This window comes from Trichechus manatus, unplaced genomic scaffold (genome assembly GCF_000243295.1).
Source record: "Trichechus manatus latirostris isolate Lorelei unplaced genomic scaffold, TriManLat1.0 scaffold00180, whole genome shotgun sequence".
Classification (NCBI taxonomy): domain Eukaryota; kingdom Metazoa; phylum Chordata; class Mammalia; order Sirenia; family Trichechidae; genus Trichechus; species Trichechus manatus.
The window spans coordinates 179,248-202,581 of NW_004444116.1; the positions used below are offsets into that span (position 1 = coordinate 179,248).

Here is a 23,334-nt window from a genome sequence, read left to right on the forward strand (position 1 = left end):
AAAAAAAAAAAAAAAAAGAATCTTCTTTGTTTCTGTCAAAAATTTCAAACAATCACTTGGATGAAAGAGACTTTTTTTTTTTTTAATTTGCTTGCAAGGGCACAAAATTTTCGAAAGGACAACGCCTCTTGGAATAGAGTATAACGCGAATTTATAGCTCAAGTTTGTTACATAACGGCCACAATTTCGATTGGAATCTCGTTTGGGTCTATTTTCACAAAAGCAAAGAAATTATAAACAACAAACTTCGTAAGACTTTCGTGACTTATATTACGCAACAGGATTTTTAGGAAGTCTCCGCACTCTGGGGCTCCTGTTTGCAGCTTCCTCTCTGATGATGTGACTCAGCACCCAATCTAGAATGTAAACTTTTTGATGAAAGATTAGCTTTTGGATGATAAGCGTAGTGTCTTCATTAAGTCACATGGCTACTTCATTTGTTTTATTTTATTTATTTATTTTTTTTTCAGTTTTCCCGTCCACAATAAACTTACGGAGCGGTCTCTGCAGTATTTTCTTTTCGCAGTAGAGAGGCGAGCGTAGCTGCTCCGAAGAGCCGAGGACCCTCGTTCGGATTCCCTACCACACACACAACTTTTCCAGAGCACTGCTGCTGGCGCGCACAGCGGCAGCCTTGCTCAAGGTTCTGTCTGCAATCGCAGACCGCTGAATCGCTCCTCCGAACTTGCGCCCCCTAGCAGAGACAGACAGAGCAGAAACGTCACTCGTCACCTTATGGACAATTCAGGCTTTCTGGAAGCCCTAGTGGCGTAGTGGTTAAGAGCTACGGCTGCTAACCGGAAGGTCAGCAATTTGAATCCACCAGGCACTCCTTGGAATCCGTGTGGGCAGAGTTCTACTCTGTCCTATAGGGTCGGTATCTTTCGGAATCGACTCAACCGCAAGGGCTTTGGTTTGGTTTGGTTTGGTTTGTTTTGTTGGACACCTGGTGGCGCAGTGGTTAAGAGTTCAGGTACTAGCCAAAAGGTCGGCAGCTGGAATCCACCAGCCACTCCTTGGAAACCCTATGGGTCACTCTGAGTCCGACACAACGGCAACGGTTTTTTTTTTCTTTCTTTCCAACAGGGAGGCAGTCATTTGAAATAGCTTTTAATTTCAGCCTTCTTAAGGTAGCCCGGTGCCTTGGTGGTAGAGTGGTTAAGAGCTGTGGCTTCTAATCAAAGGGATGGCAGTTCAAGCTCACCAGCTCCTTGGATGCCCTATGTGGCAGTTCTACCCTCGGAATCGACTCCACGGCAATGGATTTTTTGGAAGGCAGCCCACGTGGGATGGACTTCGCTTAGCAAAGATTTCCTCAAGCCAAGACCATGACCAAAATTCTGATATATTTTCCCACCCTTGAAAGGGGTGGGAGCCCAGAGACAGGGAACCAGACCGCAGGAAACTTTGAACTCATCCGCCCCACCCCCACACCTAGTCAGGCCTGAAAAATCATACATGGGTTTTTAGCTGTGAGCTAGACTCTACACGACTTTGTGTTTTTGTTTTAAACTAAGGAAGAATTAGTTTCATAAATGAATGTAAGGAAGACTAGAAAGAACACACATAGGATAGAGATGAGCCTCAAATTTAATTAGGTCACCAGTAAGTCACAGGGACACAGGGACTCAGAACTAGAGATAAACTTGAGTACATAAAGTAGATTCATGGAGACTGGCGGGGGGAGGGGGGGTGTTACTTTCCATTATCTGTGAAACCAGTGTGGAAGATTTGATTGTTTTGAAAAACCTTTTTTACTGTATAGATGAAGAAGTGGAAAACCAGATGTTTCCACAATATCAGTAGTCATCATTTACAACTGAGGGAAGCAATTAAATTAATTTGAGAATAGGGGTACCCATTTAGAAGAGGCACAAAGTCCAATTGACCACAGGAATCACCATCAGTAAATTAGTAAATTTGATGTTATCCATTTATTGATTATAAAACACAGGTTTTTATGGGATGGTGCTAACGCTTTCAAAATTATCACCACATACAAGTTGGCTTTTGTTAAAAGAGCTGGAAGAATGTCCTGAACATTCAGTTATTCCCAGTGCAAGCCAGATATTAGTGAGGACCACTTTTCCTCTTTCCAATCTAGATAGAACTGCTCTCAACATGGAGCTAAGCCTTTTCATGGCTCATACACACTATTTTTTAATTGGTCTTTCTAGCAGTTTCAGAGTTGCGATCTTTTTCGAAAATTATCTAATACCACCTCTTCCACTGTGCACATAAAAAAGTGGAAGCATAAACATTTTAGTTACTGGTCAAAGATACATCGGTGGATATATACACAATTTATAGAAAAAGAAAAAAAAAGCTATAATCTCTACTGCTCCAAATGGTCCCAGTACTATACCTCACATTCATCCTTGCCTTCTTCTACCACCGATTTTAAATTTCCTTCACTATTTTCCTGCAGTTTTAATGGATAAGTTGCTTGCCTGGTGGAGCAATGCAGATATACATCCTTGAGAGGCCTCAGCCCCTCATTACTGTGACTTTTTCAGGCCATAGTGGTTGGAATTGCCCGTGATGGTTAAAACTGGCCACAGAAACACCAGCAAATGCATCAGTAAGTAAATACCTATGCTCCAAACAGTCTCCTCCCTGTACTAAAAACTCTACCACCTTTTGAAAATTAGAGTTAGTTGCCCTTGCCAGTATAGAAACTTCTTTATTTGCCTGGTTTATCAGCATGACAAGCCCCAAATCATGGCTCAACAGTTGTAGCTTTAGATTCAGTGGAACTCTTACTGTATCCCCTCATGGAAACATATCTTCTGTAGGAACAGTGACCTCTAGACCCACCAACCTAAAGTTGTGGGGACGGGAAAGACAATGGGTAATTGGGAAAGATGGTGAAAGAGGTCACTCCCACTTCTACCTCTCTGTCTTTGGACACATGCATTCTACTTATAATGTAAACAGAAACATAGAGTGTTCAAAGTATGTTTCACTTCTTGAAGGATAGCACCTCAATTGTGCAGGGTATCATCTTTAAACTAGTCCTTCAGCTGCATGTTTAAAAAGTCATTCCAATGTTCTATCAGGCTAGCATCTTCTGAGTATTTGAATATACAATAGGACCAGTACATCTTTTGGTCACACACCCATTGTCACTCTTCCTTTGTTGAAAGTAGGTCCTTTAGCAAAAAGCAATGCTATGTGGCATACTATTTTGGTTCATTAGACTCAGATAGCAGTGCTGGCCAAGGTATTGCAGACAGAAGAGGTAAACTCGTGTCTGGAATACTTGTTAATCCTAGTCAGAAAAAATTGCTGTGTTTCAGGGTAGGAGTTCGATGTAATTAACTTGCCACCAAGGGGCTGGTTGATCTCCTCAAAAGATAGGACCTAATTTAGAGGTCAACATTGATCTCTAGCTGATAGTTTAGATATTCAGCAGCAGTTGTAGCTATTGGGCCCATGCATGACCTTCATCTCCTCTACCATGGCTTTACGGGCCCTTGGGTGACTGAAGGGAGAGGCTGGCTGACATCTACTGGATAAGTTCTTCTGTCCACCTGATTGTTCAGTGCCTGTTCTGAAGTAGATGTGTATCTGGTAGGTATTAATACATAATAATAAGACTCTCAACATTGTGACTATTCAGATAGGTTGATCTACATGCCTTTCCTCAATACCTCTATGTCTCCAATCTTCAAATCTTGCTCATATTAAAAGTCTGGTGCTCTACTGACCAAGCTAACAACCTTCTTCATACCCAGAAATGAGATCAATGAATAGCACAACTGCTTGATGGTATTGTACATTCATTCTTGCACTCAGGAAAGGCAACTGACCCAATGTTTAACCTCCATGGAGTCAATTCACCCAGCACTTGTTTGTGTTTTCTTCAGGTCTGTATAGAAGGAATGTATTAAAACTGGTGTCGAGAAAACAATGCTTATTTGTGTACAGTTTGTGGAAGGGGAAAATAAAGCACTGGAAGATGTAATAGAAGTACTTGGGGGGAATTTGTCACCCCCCTCCTCCATGAAATTGTGTACAATATACAAGACCACCTCGATTGAAGAAGACATTTCTGACTCAATATTTCCAATCGTTCCCAGTCAGGCACCTGGGAGGAGATAATTTTTACATACCAGGACAAAGTGCCACAGTCATATGAGTGTTTATTAAAAATGTCTTAATTAATCAAGCACAAAGATGGAATTTTTCCCGTGAAGATGGGAAAGAGGGACTTGCATGCCACACTTCTCTGGTGAACTCTCAGGCAGGTGAATTTTAGGGAAAGGTTTTTCTTGGAAAATGTTAAGTTTGGAAGATCTAGAAATCTATTTAGTTCAAGATCTACTTGCCAGAAAAGCACGATTTGAATACTACAGCGAGGAGGGAGTTGCTGGAAAACCGCATAGTAGAGGATAGCTCTATCCATTGATCTCTAGTTAGGAGTCCAGCTTGTTTCTGCTGCGCCATTTTGCTTGTAGATTAACACTTGTCACTAATACTCAACTCTGTTACCACAATCAGGTTTCCCAACATGAGGATGGTTTCATTTTCTTTTCCACGTCTATCTTTTTCCTTCTTCCCTCCTCATTCACCTCTCCCTTTTCTCGGCTTCTCTAAGATCGACCCCCTTGAGAACCAGATGGCTCCAGCATTCCTCCGGAGTCTGAGCTTTCTCAATCTGCCAAGGATTCTGCGGAGCTGTAAAGTCATCACCTCTACGCTCCAGGCGGAAGTGTCTTAACCATCTGCTATAAAAAATCTGTTCTTTTCTTTGCCTGCGAGGGCAACAGACTTTCAGAAGAACAGGGACCTTGGAATAGAGAGGTGCATAACGTGCTCACTGCTAACCAAAAGGTTGGCAGGTGGAGTCCACCTACAGGTGCCTCGGAAAAGGCCTAGGGATATACTTCCACGAAATCAAGCATTGCAAACCCTATGGAGCACAGTTCTACTCTGACATATATGGGGTTGCCATAAGTCGGACTCCACTCCACTGCAACTGCTTGGTTGGTTGGTATAGCTGCTCAAGTTAGCATAGGGAGACCACAGTTCTGATAGGATAACCTTTAGGTCTGTTTTGACATAGACTAGGGGTTCCTTTGTTTTAAAACAGGATATTCGTTTTTTGGGTTTATCTCAGGGAACAAGGCTATTGGAAGCCTCAGCACAACAAAGCTGCTGCTATTTGCAGCTGCCTCTGCGTTGTATGTTTTAGGAGTTACATGGCAAGATGTTTAATAGGAAGTTTATACCACACAAACGGGAAGACAGACATCATGTGAGAATCGTTTACAAGTCAAGGAATACCTGGTGCTACTAACAATGAAGGAATGAATGTATATTAGAGAACTCTGATTTGGACTGTTAGGCTCCAGAATTGTAAGAAAATAAATTTCTATTCTTTAAAGACACCCACTAGTGTTATTTGTGTTACAGCAGCACTAAGAAAGTAAAACACTGTTATGGATTGAATTTTGTTCCCCAAAAATATGTGTTGTAAATCCTAACCACTGTACCTGTGGCTATAACCCCATTTGGGAATGGGTTTTTTTGTTATGTTAATGAAATAGTATTAGTGTAGGGTGTATCTTACATCAATCTCTTTTGAGATACAAAAGAGATTAAACAAGGGAGCAAGCAGAGATGGTGGAAGAGAGATGCCAAGCCACATGAAAATTGCTGACAGAGATAGAAAGCCTTCCCCAAGAGCCAGCACCCTAATTATGGACTTCTAACTTTCTAACTGTGAGAAAATATGTTTGTTAAAGCCACCCACTTGTGTTATGTCTGTTATGGTGGCACTAAGTAGAGAAGACAGACAAATTTGGAGTTGATTTTGGCGTATAGTGTGAGGTATGGATTCGACTTTATCTTTTTTTACAAGTGGTTATCTGCTTGTCCCTCCACCATTTGTTTAAAAATCCGTCTTTATTCCCAGTGATTTGAAAAATTACCTTTATCATATACTAACTTTCTGTGTGTACTTGGGTCTATTTTTGGACTTTCTATTATGTTCTTTTGGTTTGTTTGTTCACGTATGAATACAATGTTTTTGGCTAGGTTCTCTAGAGAAGCAAAATCAGAGAAGTGTATAAATATATAGAGAGATTTCTATCAAGGAAATGTCTCACGCCGTTGTACAGGCTAGAACGTCCCAATTCCGTGGGTCAGGTGAGGCTCCTCCTGACTCACATAGCTGCAGGGGCTGGCAAACCCAAGATCGGAAGGTCAGACAGCAGGCGTCTGGCTCACAGGTTGTGGAGGCTGAATAATCCCATGATCATCAGGTAAAACAGAGGTAAGTTGCTAGCTCAATTCCCAAGAACCAGAGGTCAGATGAACAGGAGCCAGCTGCAAGATCCAGAGCGAGCAAAAGCCCATGAGTTTTGCCAGAAAGTCCACCTGTATTGGATGCAGGCCACACCCCCACGGAAACTCCCTTTCAACTGACTGGCTGCTTATAGCAGATCTCATCATGAAGGAGATTACATTATATCAGATCTCATTATGGAGGTGATTACATCATTACATAGCTGCTAAACTACATCGTAACTGACAGACCACTGAGAATCATGGCCCAGCCAAGTTGACACACAACCTTAACCATCATAACAATACTGTCTTAATTATAGAGGTGTATTTTAATATTTAGTAGGGCAAGAACCTCTTCATTACACTCTTTTTAATTTTTAAAGCAATTTAATTATTTTTCCTTATTAACTTTGAAATCAACATTTCTACCTAAGGAAAGTTTGTATTTTTATTGGGATTTCCTTAAAATTCATAAGGATTACACTGTTACATAAACAATATAAACTTGGAAAGAAAGACATCTTCATAAAATTGACTCATACTATTCAACAAGGAATGTTTTTCCATTTCTTCAGATCTTCATTTGCTGATGTGGCACAACTCAAAATAAGAAGAAACAGCTGCAAATATTTAATAGTAATCAGAAAGTGGAATGCACCAAGTATGAATCAAGGAAAATTGGACATCAAAAAGAAAAAAATGAAATGGAATGCATAAAGATCGAAATCGTAGACATTAGTGAGCTGAAACGAACTGGCATTGACCATTTTGAATTGGTCTACTATGCTATATACTATGCCAGAAATGAAAAATTGAAGAGCAAGAGCATTGGATTTATCATCAAAAAGAACATTTCAAGATCTATCCTGAAGTACTTTCCCGTCAGTGATAGGATAATATCCATACCCCTACAAGGAGGACCAGTTAATATGACTATTCAAATTTATGCCCCAACCACTAATGCCAAAGATTAACAAATTTAAGATTTTTACCAAATCCTGCTGTCTGAAATTGATCAAATTTGTGATCAAGATACATTGATAATTACTAGTCATTGGAATGCAAAAGTTGGAAACAATAACAAAAAAAAGTATCAGTAGTTGGAAAATATGGCATTGGTGATAGGAATGATGCCAGACATTGAATTATAGAGTTTTGCAAATCCAATGATTTATTCATTGAAAATGCCTTTTTTGAACAACATAAATGACGACTATACATATGGACCTCACCAGATGGAATACACAGGAATCAAATAGATGACATGTGCGGAAAGAGATGATGCAGAAGCTCAGTATCATTAGTAGTAAAAAGGCCAGGGGCTGACTGTGGAACAGACCATCAAATGCATGTTCAAGTTGAAGCTAAAGAAAATTGCACAAGTCCATGAAAGCCAAAGTACGACCTTGAGTATGTTGTTCTTGTTAGGTGGTGTCGAGTCAGTTCTGACTCATAGCAACCCTATGCACAACAGAACAAAACACTGCCTGGTCCAGTGCCATCATCACAATCGTTGCTGTGGTTGAACTCATTGTTGCAGATACTGTGTCAATCCATCTCGTTGAGGATCTTTCTCTTTTTCAATGACCCTCTACTTTACCAAGCATGATGTTGTTGAGTATATCCTGCCTGACTTTAGAGACCATCTCAAGAATAGATTTGATGTATTGAACACTGTTATGGATTGAATTGTGTCCCCCCCAAAATGTGTGTAAACTTGGCTAGTCCATAATTCCCAATATTGTGTTGTCCATCATTTTGTGATCTGATGTGATTATCCTGTGTGTTGTAAATACTAACCTCTATGATGTTAATGAAGCAAGATTAGAGGCAGCTATGTTAATGAGGCGGACTCAATCTATAGGGTTAAGTTGTATCTTAGGTCAATCTCTTTTGAGATATAAAAGAGATAATTGAGCAGAGAGGAACCTCATTACTACCAAGCAAGAAAAGCCAGGAGCAGAGCACGTCCTTTGGACCTGGAGTCCCTGCACTGAGAATTTCCCAGGCCAGGGGAAGATTGATGACAAAGACCTTCCCCTAGAGCCAAAAAAGAGACAAAGCATTCCCCTGGAGCTGGCGTCCTGAGTTCAGACTTCTAGCCTCCTAAACTGTGAGATAATAAATTTCTCTTTGTTAAAGCTTTCCACTTGTGCTATTTCTGTTATAGCAGCACTAGATAACTAAAACAGAATTTGGTACCAGGAGAGTGGGGTGCTGCTGTAACAGAGACCTAAAATGTGGAAGCGGATTTGAAAATATGAATGGGTAGAGGCTGGAAGAATTTTAAATTGCCTGACAGTAAAAGCCTAGATTGCCTTGAAGAGACTGTTGGTGGAATTATAGACATCAAAGGTATTTCTGGTGAAGACTCAGAAGGAAGTGAGGAGAAGAAAACCAAAGAAACAAGTGAAAGATTAGTCCAAAGGACCACAATTACCACAGTCCCCACCAGACTGAGTTCAGGACAACTAGATGGTGCCCAGCTACCACCACTGACTGCAATGACAGGGATCACAACAGAGGATTCGAGACAGAGCAGGACAAAAATGGGTCTGACAGAGACTGGAGAAATTCTAAGAGTATGGTCTCCAGACACCCTTTTAATTCAGTACTGAAGTCACTCCTGAAGTTCACCCTTCAGCCAAAGATTAGAAAGATCCATGAGACAAACAACAACACATGCAGTTCAACCATGTATATGAGACTAAATGAGAATACCAGCCCAAAAACAAAGACGAGAAGGCAGAAAGGGACAGGAAAACTGGACAAATGGAAATCGGGAACACGAGGTTGAGAATTGGAAAATGTGGACATATTGAAGGGTTAGCAATCAATGTCACAAAAACAAATTGTGTATTAATTGTTTAATGAGAAACTGGTTTTCTCTATAAACTTTCACCTACAACACAATAAAAAATAAAATTAAAAAAAAGAAGAAAGTAAGGAGAGCTGTAACACTGGAGACAGAGCAGACAGTTGGTAGCAGTAGCAGAACAAAAAGACCAGAGTGAGAAGGCTTGGGAGCCAACCCATGGACCAAGACAGCTGAGGGCCTTTTTGCACAGGAGGCTTCCTGGTGAAGTGGGATGCCTCCAGACACTTATCAGTGGAGCTATACTGAGGCCAAGGACGCAGGAAACAGAAGGTGAAAAGGCAAAGACAACACGAAGCAGAGCTGCCCTGCTCTCAAAGGGTAGGGCTACAGCCTCTGTGGTCTCAACGGGTGGAACCATAGCCTGCTGAGTCTCAAAGGGTGGGGTCATGGCCTCCTATGTTTCAAAGAGTCAGATCTTCACCAACTCGGTTCTGGAGTGTGGGGCTACCTTTCACTAGTGCCAGAGGGATGAGGCCAAATCTGCCCAAAGCTGAGAGGGCAGGGCTGCCATGCCCAAGGGGCAGAATACATGGCCTACCATGGCTAAGGGGATGGGGTCACCACTCATATGGACTAGGATAGGTAACTAAGACAAACACTAGTGACCAAAAACCAGAAGAGTTGTGGGATGACATCAAGGACATCATACATGAAGAAAGCAAAGGGTCATTTAAAAAATAGGAAAAAAAGAAAACACCAAAATGGATATCAGAAGAGACTCTGAAACTTGCTCTTGAACATAGAGTAGGTAAAGTGAATGGAAGAAATGATAAAGTAAAAGAGCTTGTCTTAGGTATCTAGTGCTGCTATAACAGAAACACAAGTGGATGGCTTTAACAAAAAAAAATATTTTCTCACAGTTTAGGAAGCTAGAAGTACAAATTCAGGGCGCCAGCTCTAGGAGAAGGCTTTCTGTCTCTGTCAGCTCTGGGGAAAGGTCCTTGTCATCAATCTTCCCCTGGTCTGGGAGCTTCTCGGCACAGCGACCCCAGGTCCAAAGAACACACTCTGCTCCTGGCTCTTCTTGCTTGGTGGTAATGAGGTCCCTCTACTCTCTGCTCTCTTCTGTCTTTTATAACTCAGAAGAGATTGATTTAAAACACAGTCTAATCCTGTAGATTGAGTTCTCCATCATTAAGATAACTGCCTCTAATTCTGCCTCGTTAACATCATACAGGCAGGATCTGCAATACATAGGAAAATCAAGTCTGATGACAAAATGGTGGACAATCACAGAATACTAGGAATCATGTCCTAACCAAGTCAACACACATTTTGGGGGGGACACATATCAATCCACAACAGAGCCGAACAGAAGATTTCAAATTGCAGCTCAAGAAGACAATGTATTATAATGAAGTGTGCAAAGACCTGGAGTTAAGAACCATAAGTGAAGAACACACTGGTAATGTCTCAAGTGAAATAAATGAAGAAAAATTCAAGCCTCAAGTTGCAATATTGAAGTATTCTATGGGCAAAAACTTTAATGATGCAGGAAGCATCAAACGAAGATGGAAGGAATACACAGAATCACTGTTCTAAAAAGAATTGGTTGCCATTCAACCATTTCAGAAGGCAGCATATGATCAAGAATCAATGGTACTAAAGGAAGAAGTCCAAGCTGTACTGAAGGCATTGGAGAAAAACAAGGCTCTAGTAACTGATGAAATACCAATTAAGATGCTTCAACATATGGGTAAAATGCTGGAAGTGTTCGCTTGCCTATGCAAAGAAATTTGGAAGACAGCTACCTGGCCAACCAACTAGAACCAAAAAAACCATTGTTGTCAAGTCGATTCTGACTCATAGCAACCCTATAGGACAGAGTAGAACTGCCCCATAGGGTTTCCAAGAAGCTCCTGGTGGATTCAAACTGCCGACCTTTTGGTTAGCAACCATAGCTCTTAACCACTATGCCACCAGGGTTTCCAACCAACTAGAAAGAGATCCATATTTGTGCCCATTCCAAAGACAGGTGATCCAATAGAATGTGCAGTTATGGAACAATATCAATAACATCATATGAAAGCAAAATTTTGCTGAACATACTTCAAAAAGGGTTGCAGCAGTACATTGACAGGGAACTGCCAGAAATTCAAGTTGGATTTAGAAGAGGACATGGAATGAGGGATATCATTGCTGATGTCAGATGGATCTTTGCTGAAAGCAGAGAATACCAGCAAGATATTTTCCTGTGTTTTATTGACTATGCAAAGGCATTCGACTGGGTGGATCATAATAAATTATGGGTAACATTGCAAAGAATGGGAATTCCAGAACACTTAATAGTGCTCCCGTAGAACCTGTACATACACCTAGAAGCAGTTGTTCAAACAGAACACGGAGATACTGCATGGTTTAAAATAAGAAGAGGTGTGCTTTGGGGTTATATCTTTTCATCATACTTATTCAATCTGTATACTGAGCAAATATTCATAGAAGCTGGACTATATGAAGAAGAACGGGGGGTCAGGACTAGAGGAAGACTCATTAAGAACTTGCTATATGCAGATTACACAACCTTGCTTGCGGAAAATAAAGAGGACTTGACACATTTACGGATGAAGATCCAACTATGGATCAAAATATGAAGATCTGTATAGATTACACCTCATCATAAAGAAAACAAAAATCCTCACAACTGGACCAATAAGCAACATCATGATAAAAAGAAAATATTGAAGTTGTCAAAGATTTCATTTTACTTGGATCCACAATCAATGCCCATGAAAGCAGCAGTCAAGAAATCAAACAACACATTGCATTGGGCAAATCTCCTGCAAAAAACTTCTTAAAATGTTAAAAAACAAAACAAAACAAAGATGTCAGTTTGAGGTCTAAGGTGTGCCTTGCCCAAGACACGGTATTTTCAATCACCTCCTATGCATGTGAAAGCTTGACAATGAATAAGGAAGACCAAAGAAGAATTGATTCATTTGAATTATGGTGTTGGCAAAGAATTCTGAATATGCCATGGACTTCCAGAAGAACAAACAAATATGTCTTAGAAGAAGTACAGCCAGAATGTTCCTTAAAACCGAGGATGGTGAGACTTCATCTCACTTACTTTGGACATGCTATCAGGAGGGACCAGTCTCTGGAGAAGTACATCATGCTTGGTAAAGTAGAGGGTCAGTGAAAAAGAGGAAGACCTCAATGAGATGAATTGACACAGGGGCTGCAATAACGGGATCAAACACAGCAGTGATTGTGAGGATGGCACAGGACAGGTCAGTGTTCCATTCTGTTGCACATAGGGTCGCTATGAGTTGGGATCAACTTGAGGGCACCTAATAACATGTTTTGTAGCTTTCGGGAAGATTTGAAAGTTTTTTTATGTTGATTTGGCACACTTATGTTTATTAGGTATTTTATTTTTTGTTTTTGTTACTGTAAATTGTCTTCTCCTTTGTAGTTATATATGAAGTATATTGATTTTTAGGTTTAATTTTATATCCTGAAAATTTACTAAATCTTTTCATTGTTTATGTTAGAGTTTCAATTTACTCTCTTCAGTTTTCTAGGTAAAAAAAGGGAACCATTGAGAAAAGGAAGATTTCCATGTGTCCCCTCTTTTCCTGCTGGTATGAATAACTAAGGGTAGGACCCCTCCCATGCATATCGCATATTCTTCTCTCATTTTCCCATCTTTGATATTTATTATACAGAGAGAGAGAGACGTGGTAATGCAGAGGAGGAAAGGAATAGAATCCATAACAACAATAAAAAAAATATTTCTAGTTTAAAAATAATCTGGTTTCCTCCAGAGCAAGCAATCTCACAAAAGACCACTGCGACTGGTCCTGGGGTTAAGAAACGGAAGGTCTAAAAAGATAGAACGGGGCTGGTTACCCTAGTCTCAAAAGTCCTAACTCTTTGACTCTCCAACCCCGCTGCATTTTTTAAAAAGCTTCTCATCCTCTTGGACTCGGTGATCTAAAAAATGACCATGCAAGGAAGGGGAGCTTGGTTCTTCCTTGTGGTATAGGAGTGGAGTAACTGTTGCAGCACCTTCTCTTGTTCTTGGAGGGAGGCTACAACGTGGTGTACAGATTGTCGTACTGAACTGGTGAAAACTGTCAGTGTGATGGTCCAGTTGACACCAAATGTGGGTGACTGTCAGCTTTCCATTTGTAAGCCAGTGAAGGGGAAACAGGCTTTGCGAGGCCAAACACAGCCTTCTTTATGCTTTCTGCTAGTTCAATGCCATTTGCTAAGTCATTCCTAAGTAATTCTTGCTGAGGCAGCCTTATGTAAGTCTAGAGGCATCGCTGGCATGTAGCTACTATTGTTCACCAACACTATAAAACTTCTGCCCTCCCAGTGCAGAGTGCAGAGGTCCTGCTTGGTCCTGCTGTCACCCAGGACCTGCCACATATGTAAATCTCCCTAATAAACTCCTTGGCTACCACCTTGGAGTCGCTCGCCTCTTCCTTTGGTCTTTCGGCACCCTCCGTTTTTGGAGGCAAGTTTCACATTACCAGTCCCTGCTAGGACAATTGGAAAGCCAGCCAAGAGACCGAGGAAACAGCAAGTGGGAGTGACGCCTCTGCAGAGGAAGTCCTGTATTGGCCAGCAACCTCCATGTGGGGAGGTTTGGCCTATATACTGATGTGTGTGGACCGCTGTGTGAGTACAGAGACGCCTTGAAAATGCCAATCAGCATAGCCCGACTGTGGGAAGACAAGCACATTCAGGAGTGTAGAAAGGAAGCTAGGAAAGCAGTAGCAGCTGTAGGGTGGCTGTTACTCTGGGCTGTTCAGCTTACCACCAAAGCCCAGCTATATGCTGAAGCACATGTAAGAACTTTGAAGGAAGAGTTACAGTTGGAAAGGAATGTGTAGCCATGACTGACATATTTAGCAGCCACTTTCGTGAACAGGATGAGTGACAAGAAATGCTCGCCTGCAGGTTTGCAAAGATGGGGGGAAGGAAAGTGCCAAACGCTAAGATCAGGGCAGTGTTGATGAAAGGTGACTGGGACATGAAAGTGTGGAATCCTTCAGAGAGCGGGTCTGCTAGCTACTCATATGTGGAGGTGATAGTAGAGGATGGGCCTGGCTTTGCAGAGTGTTGCCTTCTGGCATGGCCTTATCCATAAAATGAAAGCTACACATGAGCCTGATGACCATACGCAAGAAATCCTGCCTGCCAGTTCTATGACATTGAATACACCCCCAATGAGTTGATTGAATTGTATGGGAACTTCCAGCATAAAGGAAAGGAAACCACTGGAACTTGGTTATTACATCTGTGGGGGAGATGGAGCCGAGGCAGAAAAATCAAGTACATAGTATAACCACCAACCCCACCCTCCAGCAGCATTTACGCACAGCTCGGAACATAGAAGGCATACACGTCCTCACATATTGGATCATCTTGTGTTGTAGAAGGTCATGGCCAAATGAGGGAGATCTTCCTGGTATGGTTGGGAAGTGGTTTTCCATACAGCAGTTACAGCAACTAATATGAGAGCTAGGTATGTGCCACACCATTTATATCAAGCAATTCTGGGGACCAGACAGTGAACTCTTTACTGCAGGAATAAAAGCAAAGATCCTACAGGTGGCCTGCGCCCCTGGTATGGCACTCTTGTGCCTATAATTAGTCCCTTGGTGGGCCAGATGGCCTACCAGGTGGGACAAGCCATAGCCGACTTGGGTGAAACTGAGAGGGCTAGAGAGAAGGGGATGTAAGACATGGAAAGAGAGAAAAGAAACGCTGAAAACCCTGTAAGATAATCGTCCAAGGGTCCCTTGAAAGTAACTCGAAAGCAGTTTGGATGGATTTAGTGGCTGCTGGGAGAGCAGTAGAAAAGATAGAGAAACAAACAAATGCAGTTTTGGTCAACTTCTGGAAGAATATGAAGATGGAGCACCTATACTGCTCTCTGGGTCCTACTGCCCCTGCGAGGAAGTGCCCCTTGCCACAGGGTGGACCCCACCAATCTCTAGGGACTAGGGGTGGGCTCAAGGTCACCTGCAGATCAGGGCCCTGCAGTGGGACTGGAGACCCTGTGTAGAGGTCACAATACACCAGTCCAGAACAAACAAGCAGTGGGTGCTAGCAGAATCACCCTTATCTTTGGAACCCCTGAACGGTTTCCAAGACCTTTCTTTGGCAATTGATGGGTACTGTGGAAAGTCCATCCATGTATGTCAGATATTCCTGACCTTACAAACAGGGCATACTCCCCCTAAACCATATCAGGTATTTCCTCAATACTGGAATACACTCTAGGGGTGGATGTCCTCATGGGACTGACTTTGACCACTTCTGTGGGAGAATTTCAATGGCATGTGAGAGTGGTAAAAGTAGTCTTGAGGGGGAACCCAGCATTGGAACCAGTGATCCTGTCCCCCTCACAGTGGTAGACATCAGGCAATATTTGTTGAGCAGAGGACATTAGGAGATCAGTGAAACCATTTTGGAATTGAAAATGGTAGGTATCCTCTGGGAATCCTACAGTGCTTTTAATAGCCCTGTGTGGACTGTGAAGAAACCAGAAGCATCCTGGCGTATGAACCTGGACTATAGAGAACTTAACAAGCTGATCCCTCCTATATATGCTGCAGTCCCAAACATAAATTCCTTGTTGGAAAGCCTTAGTAGAGACCTAGACACGTATCGTGCTGTGTTGGATGTGGCTGGCACAGTGGTTAAGAGCTATGGCTACTAACAAAAGGTTGGCAATTCAAATCCACCAGCCACTCATTGGCTTATTGGAAACCCTATGGGGCAGTTCTACTCTGTCCTATAGAGTCACTATGAGTCGAAATCAACTCAACAGCAATGGGTTTGGTTTTTTTTTTTTTTTTTTTTTTTTTTTTGGAACATGTTCCTTAGCATCCCTCTAGCCCCGTCTGCTCAGGACCAGTTTGCCTTCACTTAGGAGGGACAGCAATGGATGTTCCAGGTGCTACTCCAAGGGTATCTATGTAGTTCAACCGTTTGCCATGGTACGGTTGCTAGGGTTCTGACTCTTTTCCCCTTCCACGCTAGTGTCCATTGGTTTCATTACATTGATGACAGCATGTTAACTGCTGTAGATGTTTCTCTGTTACAGGAGTGTCTAGATGCCCTAATCATCCACCTACAGGGGAGAGGATGGGCCATGAATCCCCAAAAGGGGCTGGGAATGTCAGTAAAATTCTTAGGGGTCGTCTGGTCGGGTAAGACCCGTGCGTTGCCTGAAGCCATAGTTGATAAGACACAAGCTTATCCCACACCTAGGAGGCTAAAAGAAGTACAGGCCCTTGTGGGTCTTTTGGGGTATTGGAGAGTATTTATTCCTCATTTTCCCCAGAGCTTGAGACGACTCTATTGACTGGTAAAAAAGGATGCCTCTTGGGACTGGAGTAATGAACAGCAGCAAGCTTTCAAGGCAAAGATGTTCATTGCATGAGTGAAAATGTTGGGTACAATGATATTACCACCTGCCCTACAACTCCCAGGCTATGGGCCTGGTGGAAAGGAAGAAAAGTGTCCTAAAAAACAAATAGAGCCCTCGAAGCCAAGGATTCCCTGGCAGGGTGGACCAAGGTGCCACGTGAGGCTTTGAGGTTGATAAATTTGGCTTTTACTGGGGCTTTAGCCTCATATGCCAGATAAGGAGCCCCAAATAACCCTCCAACAATGATACAAGTTACATCACAGTCTCCGGAAGCATATTCACCAAGATTGTTACCACTACAAAACAGCATGGTCCTCCAGACACCTCAGGACCTGGTGCCAGGAAGTGGAACCATCTATTGGCACTCGTTGTGGGTTATTCTACTGGGGTGGATTGGTTACTTCATCCCTCTGGAAGTGGAGGAATTGATTGGCTTAATGTGGGAGCCCACCATCCTACTGCACAGAGGGCCTCAACAGTCACGCTCTACATGGAAAGGAACGATGGCTATATCACAAGGGATGGAAGTATGTCTCCTTTTCTGGCATACAGCAAAATGAGTAACTTTACTCACAACCCCTCAAGTGAACTCCCAGGGCAGCACATACAGTACACTCAGGCAGGAAAAATGCCTAAAGCAGAAGCTGTTCTCACCACTGAAGGGGAAGCCACTAGTGTGATCGTAATAGAAGGGGAAGATTTATACCTTTTGGTACCTACTAAACACCTGCCTTTCCAACTGTAGGTATGGCCACTCTGCTTTCTTCCCTTCGAGGCTGCCAACGTCTTCCTAGAGTAGACTCAAAGCTTTGCCATAGTCCATAACAAAAGCAGCTACTGGGTCTGCGGACATCTCCCCCTCTCTAGTGCCAGTGGTATGCCTTGGAGTGTGGAGTCCCTGACTGGAACTTATTGGGCAGCTGTGGGAGACATTAAAAAAAAAAACCCAAACTCAATGCCATTGAGTTAACTCTGACTCATACTGACCCTATCGGACAGAGTAGAACTGCCTCATAAGGTTTCCAATAAGCCGCTGGTGGATTCGAACTGCCAATCATTTGGTTAGCAGACGAGCTCTTAACCACTGCACCACCAAAGCTCTGTGGGAGACATGGGGGTATTAACTAATTGTGGTATAACAGGAGGGGGGCACATCAATTTTTCCTGGACTCAGACTGTCACAGACATCACATCTTTGTAAAAGACCGCAACGGCATCTAGGTTGCAGTCATGACAGAGTGTTTACCATGTCTGGGATGGTTTAGGTTGTTTGGTTCTTGAACAGGGTATGTTAGGAAAACCCACTTCTGTCTATTTTGAACCAAATAAAACTCCATGGGTTCCCCTGTCTCCCTCCAATTCCTCCTGCATAGTGGGCTGGACTTCTGCATCCCACTGCCAATGGATGATAACACCTAATACCACTGAATGGTTGCAGTATAACAACCCCAACAGGACTGCAGGAATGTACATTGCTCCGAATGGCACTTGATGGCTGTGTGGACACTATCTGTGGCCCTGGTTATCATACAATTGGATAGGGGGCTGAATTTTTGGGTTACCCTATGCTGCAGGAACTGTTAGAAAGACTATACCAAAACTTCTGAATTATCCCGTAGTAAAATCCGGGTGGATCAAGGATAGTCTTTTCCACTGGTATAATTTCCTTTTAACTGTTTTTGTTCCCCCTGTTGTCTCCTTAGAAATAATGGTAAAAATTGAAGCTCTAATTTTACTAAACAGGCCCTGAATGTGTGTGGCTATTAACTGCCACAAACACCCAAATGAGGAAGATAGTCCTTCAGAATCGAATGGCTCTAGACATTTTAACAGCTGCTCAACGTGGGACATGTGCCATAGTAAAAACTGAATGTTGTAGCTGTATACCAGACTACCACCAGAACATAACTGATTTATTAGGCCATATGAAGAAACAGAGAGAAGCCTTGGACACACTTGATGGCTGGTCTGCTGTGGCCACCTGGTTTTCCTCTTTCCCTTCTGACTGGCTAAGTTTTTTGTTGGGTCTTGGTCTTTTCCTGGGTATAGAGTTTTCTGCTGTGTTTGTTATATTGCTTTTGTGGTCTGTGCCTCTAACTACAGCAGTGCTGTCTGTCCCTGCCTTAAAGGTGTAACACCTCCTCTCGGCTCTCAGGGGCCTTGAGGAAGAGGGGAATGTGCCAGATTGTAAGAGCCAGACTTGAGGGGTACACTGAAATGCAAACAGGCTTTGCGAGGCTGAACACAGCTGCTCTCATGCTTTCTGCTAGGTCACTGCTGTTTGCTAAGTCATTCTTATGTAATTCTTGCTAAGGCAGCCTTATGTAAGTCTAGAGGTCTTCCTAGCATGTAACCACTATTGTTCACCACCACTATAAAACCTCTGCCCTCCCACTTCAGGATGTGGAGATATGCTTTGTCCTGCTGCCGCCCAGGGCCTACCTTGTATGTAATTCTCCCTAATAAACTCCTTTACTGCTACCCTGGAGTTGCCCACCTCTTTCTTCAGTCTCTCAGCACCCTTCATTTTTGGAAGCGGGTTGCACGTTACCAGTCCATGCCAGGACAGCAAGCCAGGCTGACAGGGAGAGGTGTAGCATAAAGGCAGGTGTGGCTAAGACCCTGCCTGCACTGACTTGAATCAAGGCTGTTTGAAGGAGTAGGCTGTTATAAGATAGGTATCCACTTCGTGTCTGGTTGGCCAGGCTATTATAGGAGGTGGAGGTAGTATTCTCTGAATGAATGGACTGCAACTAACCCAGCTCAAAGACTGTGCCCTGGGCTGACTTGGGGCTGGAGCAGCTTGAGCCACCGGATAGTGTATCAAAGTGAAATTTTGCCAAAGTTGAGAAAACTGAAGCTGGCTCAAAGCTGGGCTATGAGCAGTAGTTGGAATGGCAGCTGTTCTCTGCAATTGAGGTTAGCTCCTTCAAGCTGTCCCCACAACCCAACTTGGTGCTGGAGAAATGAGGCATGGAAGCTAATACACTGCTGTTAGTGTAGCCTGGCTGATACTTGTACATGGTAGTGTAAAGGAGCTTCCCCTACCCAAGAAGCTGCTATCTTCAGTAGTAGCCAGGCTGAGGTGTGTTCATAGCCCTGTGTAGTGGCTCACGTCTGGCTTAGAAGGAATTGGAGACTCAACATCTGTGTACTGGCTGTCTGATCTCTCCAAGCTCCCCTTATACTTAGTTCTCCTCAGATTTCCCTGGATACTGTTGTCCATGATCTTCACAGTTATCTGATCATCTGTTACTTCTGGTCAAAGGAAGTGAGGTCAGATTACAATTGTCTTCTCTTCTTTTAGTCTCCCAAATACCTGGGTGGTGAGGAACTGCAGAGTACATGCCTGACATTGTTACAGCAGCCATTATTGAAGGGGATCACATCTCCCTGGAAATGTCCCATAACCTATTGATGGGTTAGGCGTCCCCTATCCCCTAGCATCATGTGAAATCCTGTGAAGCCAGCTACATAGATGAATAAGCCAGCCACACACGACTGCCATTGTGACATCTGTGCAGACCCTGAGAGTTCCTCCATGTGGTCGAGGACATAAATAAGACCAAAGTTAAACACACCTACAATTTGGGCTACCAGAGAAAGGAGTAACAGGAAGAAATAGGATAGTTATTATGACTAATACAGTTGTTCACTCAGGGTCAGCGATAATCAAGTATGTTCCTGTCATAGATTGAATTGTGTCCCAAAAAAATATCTGTCAACTTGGCTAGGTCATGATTCCCAGTATTGCATTGTCTACCATTTCATTTGAAGACATTTCCCTACGTGTTGTAAATCCTATCACTATGATGTAATGAGATGGATTAGTAGTCATATTAATGAGATCTACAAGATTAGATAGTGTCTTAAGCCAATCTCTTTTGAGATATAAAAGAGAGAAGCGAGCAAAGAGACATGGGGACCTCATACCGCCAAGAAAGCAGTGCCAGGAGCAGATTGCATCCTTTGGACCTGACGTTACTGGGCTGAGATGCTTGCAGACCAAGGGAGGGCTAATGACAAGGACTTTCCTCCAGAGGTGACAGAGAAAGGCTTCCCCTGGAACCAGTGCCCTGAATTCGGACTTCTAGCCTACTGGACTGTGAAAGAATAAACTTCTCTTTGTTAAAGCCATCCACTTGTGGTATTTCTGTTATAGCAGCACTAGATAACTAAGACAGTCCCTGTCTCAGCAGCAACCATTTTTTTAGTGGGAGTTACAATAAGTAGAATAAGTTGAAGAAATCAGTTCCACTCAATGATACTTAAAAAGGTTACTGTGGATGAAAGGAAAGTTCCAAAGATGTCTCTGTTTCTAGGTTAGTCAATGTCTCTTATCTTTCTTCTTCAATCTTGAGCTTTCTGAATGCAGAGTTCAGTTGGGTCGTGGTGCTTCACCATGTGTAATGCTGGCAGTTTTCCTTAATTTTGTACTGTTTCTTTCCCTTTCAATCTAAGCTAATGGGATTTCTGCTATGGTGACTGATTAGATCCATCAGTCAGAGGCTTAATCTATTTAACAAAAGATTGAATAGTCACATTCTTGGTGAAAAATTTTCCAGGACACATTTCCTTAGTTTGTACAATAGAATTTTCCAAATCTTTAAGTTCCAGTTTCATTTTGCACAGTTAATTTTTTTAATTAATATTTTATTGTGTTTTCAGTGAAATTTTACACAACAAATTAGGTTCCCATTTAACAATTTCTATACAAACTGTTCAGTGACATTGGTTACATTATTCTCAATGTGTCATCATTCTCATTATTTCTGTTCTGGTTGTTTCATTTCCATTAATCTAGTTTCTCTGTCCCCCATTACCTTCTTATCTTTTCTTTATAGTAAATGTTGACCATTTGGTCTCCTATAGATGATTTTTTAAAACACAGTACTCACAGGTGATAGTTTATTTTATGAGCCACTCTGTTATTATCGCTGAAAGGGACCTCTGGGAGTAGTTTCAGTTCAAAGTTTAAAGGGTATCTCAGGGAGATAGTCTCAGGGGTTCCTCTAGTCTCAACCAGTCCAGTAAGTCTAGACTTTAAAAATTTGAGAATGTAATCAATGTCACTGAATTGTATGTGTAGAAACAGTTGAATTAGTGTATGTATTCTCAACAACAACAAAATAAAAAAAATAATGTGAGTTTTCACCTACATTTTCCCCCTATTCTATCAGGGTCCATCTACTGTGTTCCCATTCAGAACGGTCAGTAGGGGTAGCCAGGCACCATCTAGTTCTTCTGGTCTCAGGATAGATGAGGCAGTGTTTTGTGTAGGCTATTAGTCTTGTAGACTAGTTTCATCTTTTAGTCTTTGGTTTCCTTCTTTCTCTTTTGCTCCAGAGGAGTACAGACCAATAGTTGCATCTTAGATGGCCACTCTCAAGCTTTTAAGACCCTGGACACTACTCACCAAACTAGGATGTGAACATAAGTTTTATGAATTATGCCAATTGACAGGTTGGCCTTCAAACTCGGTAAACCAATCCCACAAGGTGTTTGTTTATATCTAAGAAGTACTCATAACTGTGCCCTCTATGTGCTTTATTTTATTAAAAAAAAAACCAAACCCGTTGCCGTTGAGCTGATTCTGGCTTATAGTGACCCTATAGGACAGAGCAGAACTGCCCATAGGGTTTCCAAGGCTGCAATCTTTATGCAAGCAGACTGCCACATTTTTCTCCCAAAGAGTGGCTGGTGAGTTTGAACCACTGACCTTTAGGTTAGCAGCCGAGTGCTTCACCACTGTGCCACCAAGCCTCCATGCTTTATTATATATATGCATCACACACATACATGTATATACTATGCCTATAGATACACCTATACATGCACACATATATACACACATATACTTACCTATACATATATATGCATACATACCTACATATGTAGCCACACACATATTTCTTGGTTGCTGCTGCAAAATTGTGTTGTAGCATTTACCAAAAAGGTCCCCTATTCTTGTGTAGTTTTTAGTGACATCATTTACCTTGGTCAAGCTATGCACACTTCACCAACCTTCAGTGTTACCTTTCCCATCACCAAAAATAAGTGTCTACTATCTAGAAAGTGATTTCCCTCCCTCCCTCTTCCATCCCTGGTAACTACCAATAAACATTGATTTCTGTATGCATACCTGTTCCTGTCTTTTTATAAAAGTGAGATCATAAAGTATTTGTCCTTTTGTGATTGACTTATTTCACTCAGTATAATGTCCTCCAAATTCATCCACGTTACAAGATGTTTGGAGAACTCATCATTATTCTTTATGGCTGCGTAGTATTCCATTGTATGTATGTACCACATTTTGTTTATCCATTCATCCATTTATGGACACTTAGGTTGTTTCCATCTTTTTCTATTGTGAATAGTGTTGCTAGGGACATAGGTATGCAGATGTCTGTTTATGTCACTTCTCTTAGATCTCTAAGGTATACCTAGGAGTGGGACTGCTAGATCATAAGGTAGTTCTATTTGTCGAAGAAGAGCCATACTGTTTTCCATAATGGTTGTACCATTTTACTTTCCCACCAGCAGTGTTCCAATCTCCCCACATTCTCACCAGCATTTGTTTTCTGTTTCCTCGATCAATGCCATCTTAGCAGGCATGAGATGATATTTCATTGTAGTTTTGATTTGCATCTCTCTAATGATTAATGGGAGGCCCAGTGGCACAGTGGTTAAGAGCTCGACTGTTAACCAAAAGGTCAGTAGTTCGAATCCACCAGCCACTCCTTGGTAAATCTGTAGGGCAGTTATACTC

At 42.2% G+C, this 23,334-nt stretch overlaps 1 pseudogene; it reads right to left on the reverse strand.

Moving 5' to 3' along the window:
• The window catches only part of LOC101353192 (palmitoyltransferase ZDHHC5-like), a 53,812-nt pseudogene extending 30,749 nt beyond the window's left edge, over nucleotides 1–23,063 (reverse strand).
• Nucleotides 23,064–23,334: the final 271 nt, after the last annotated feature.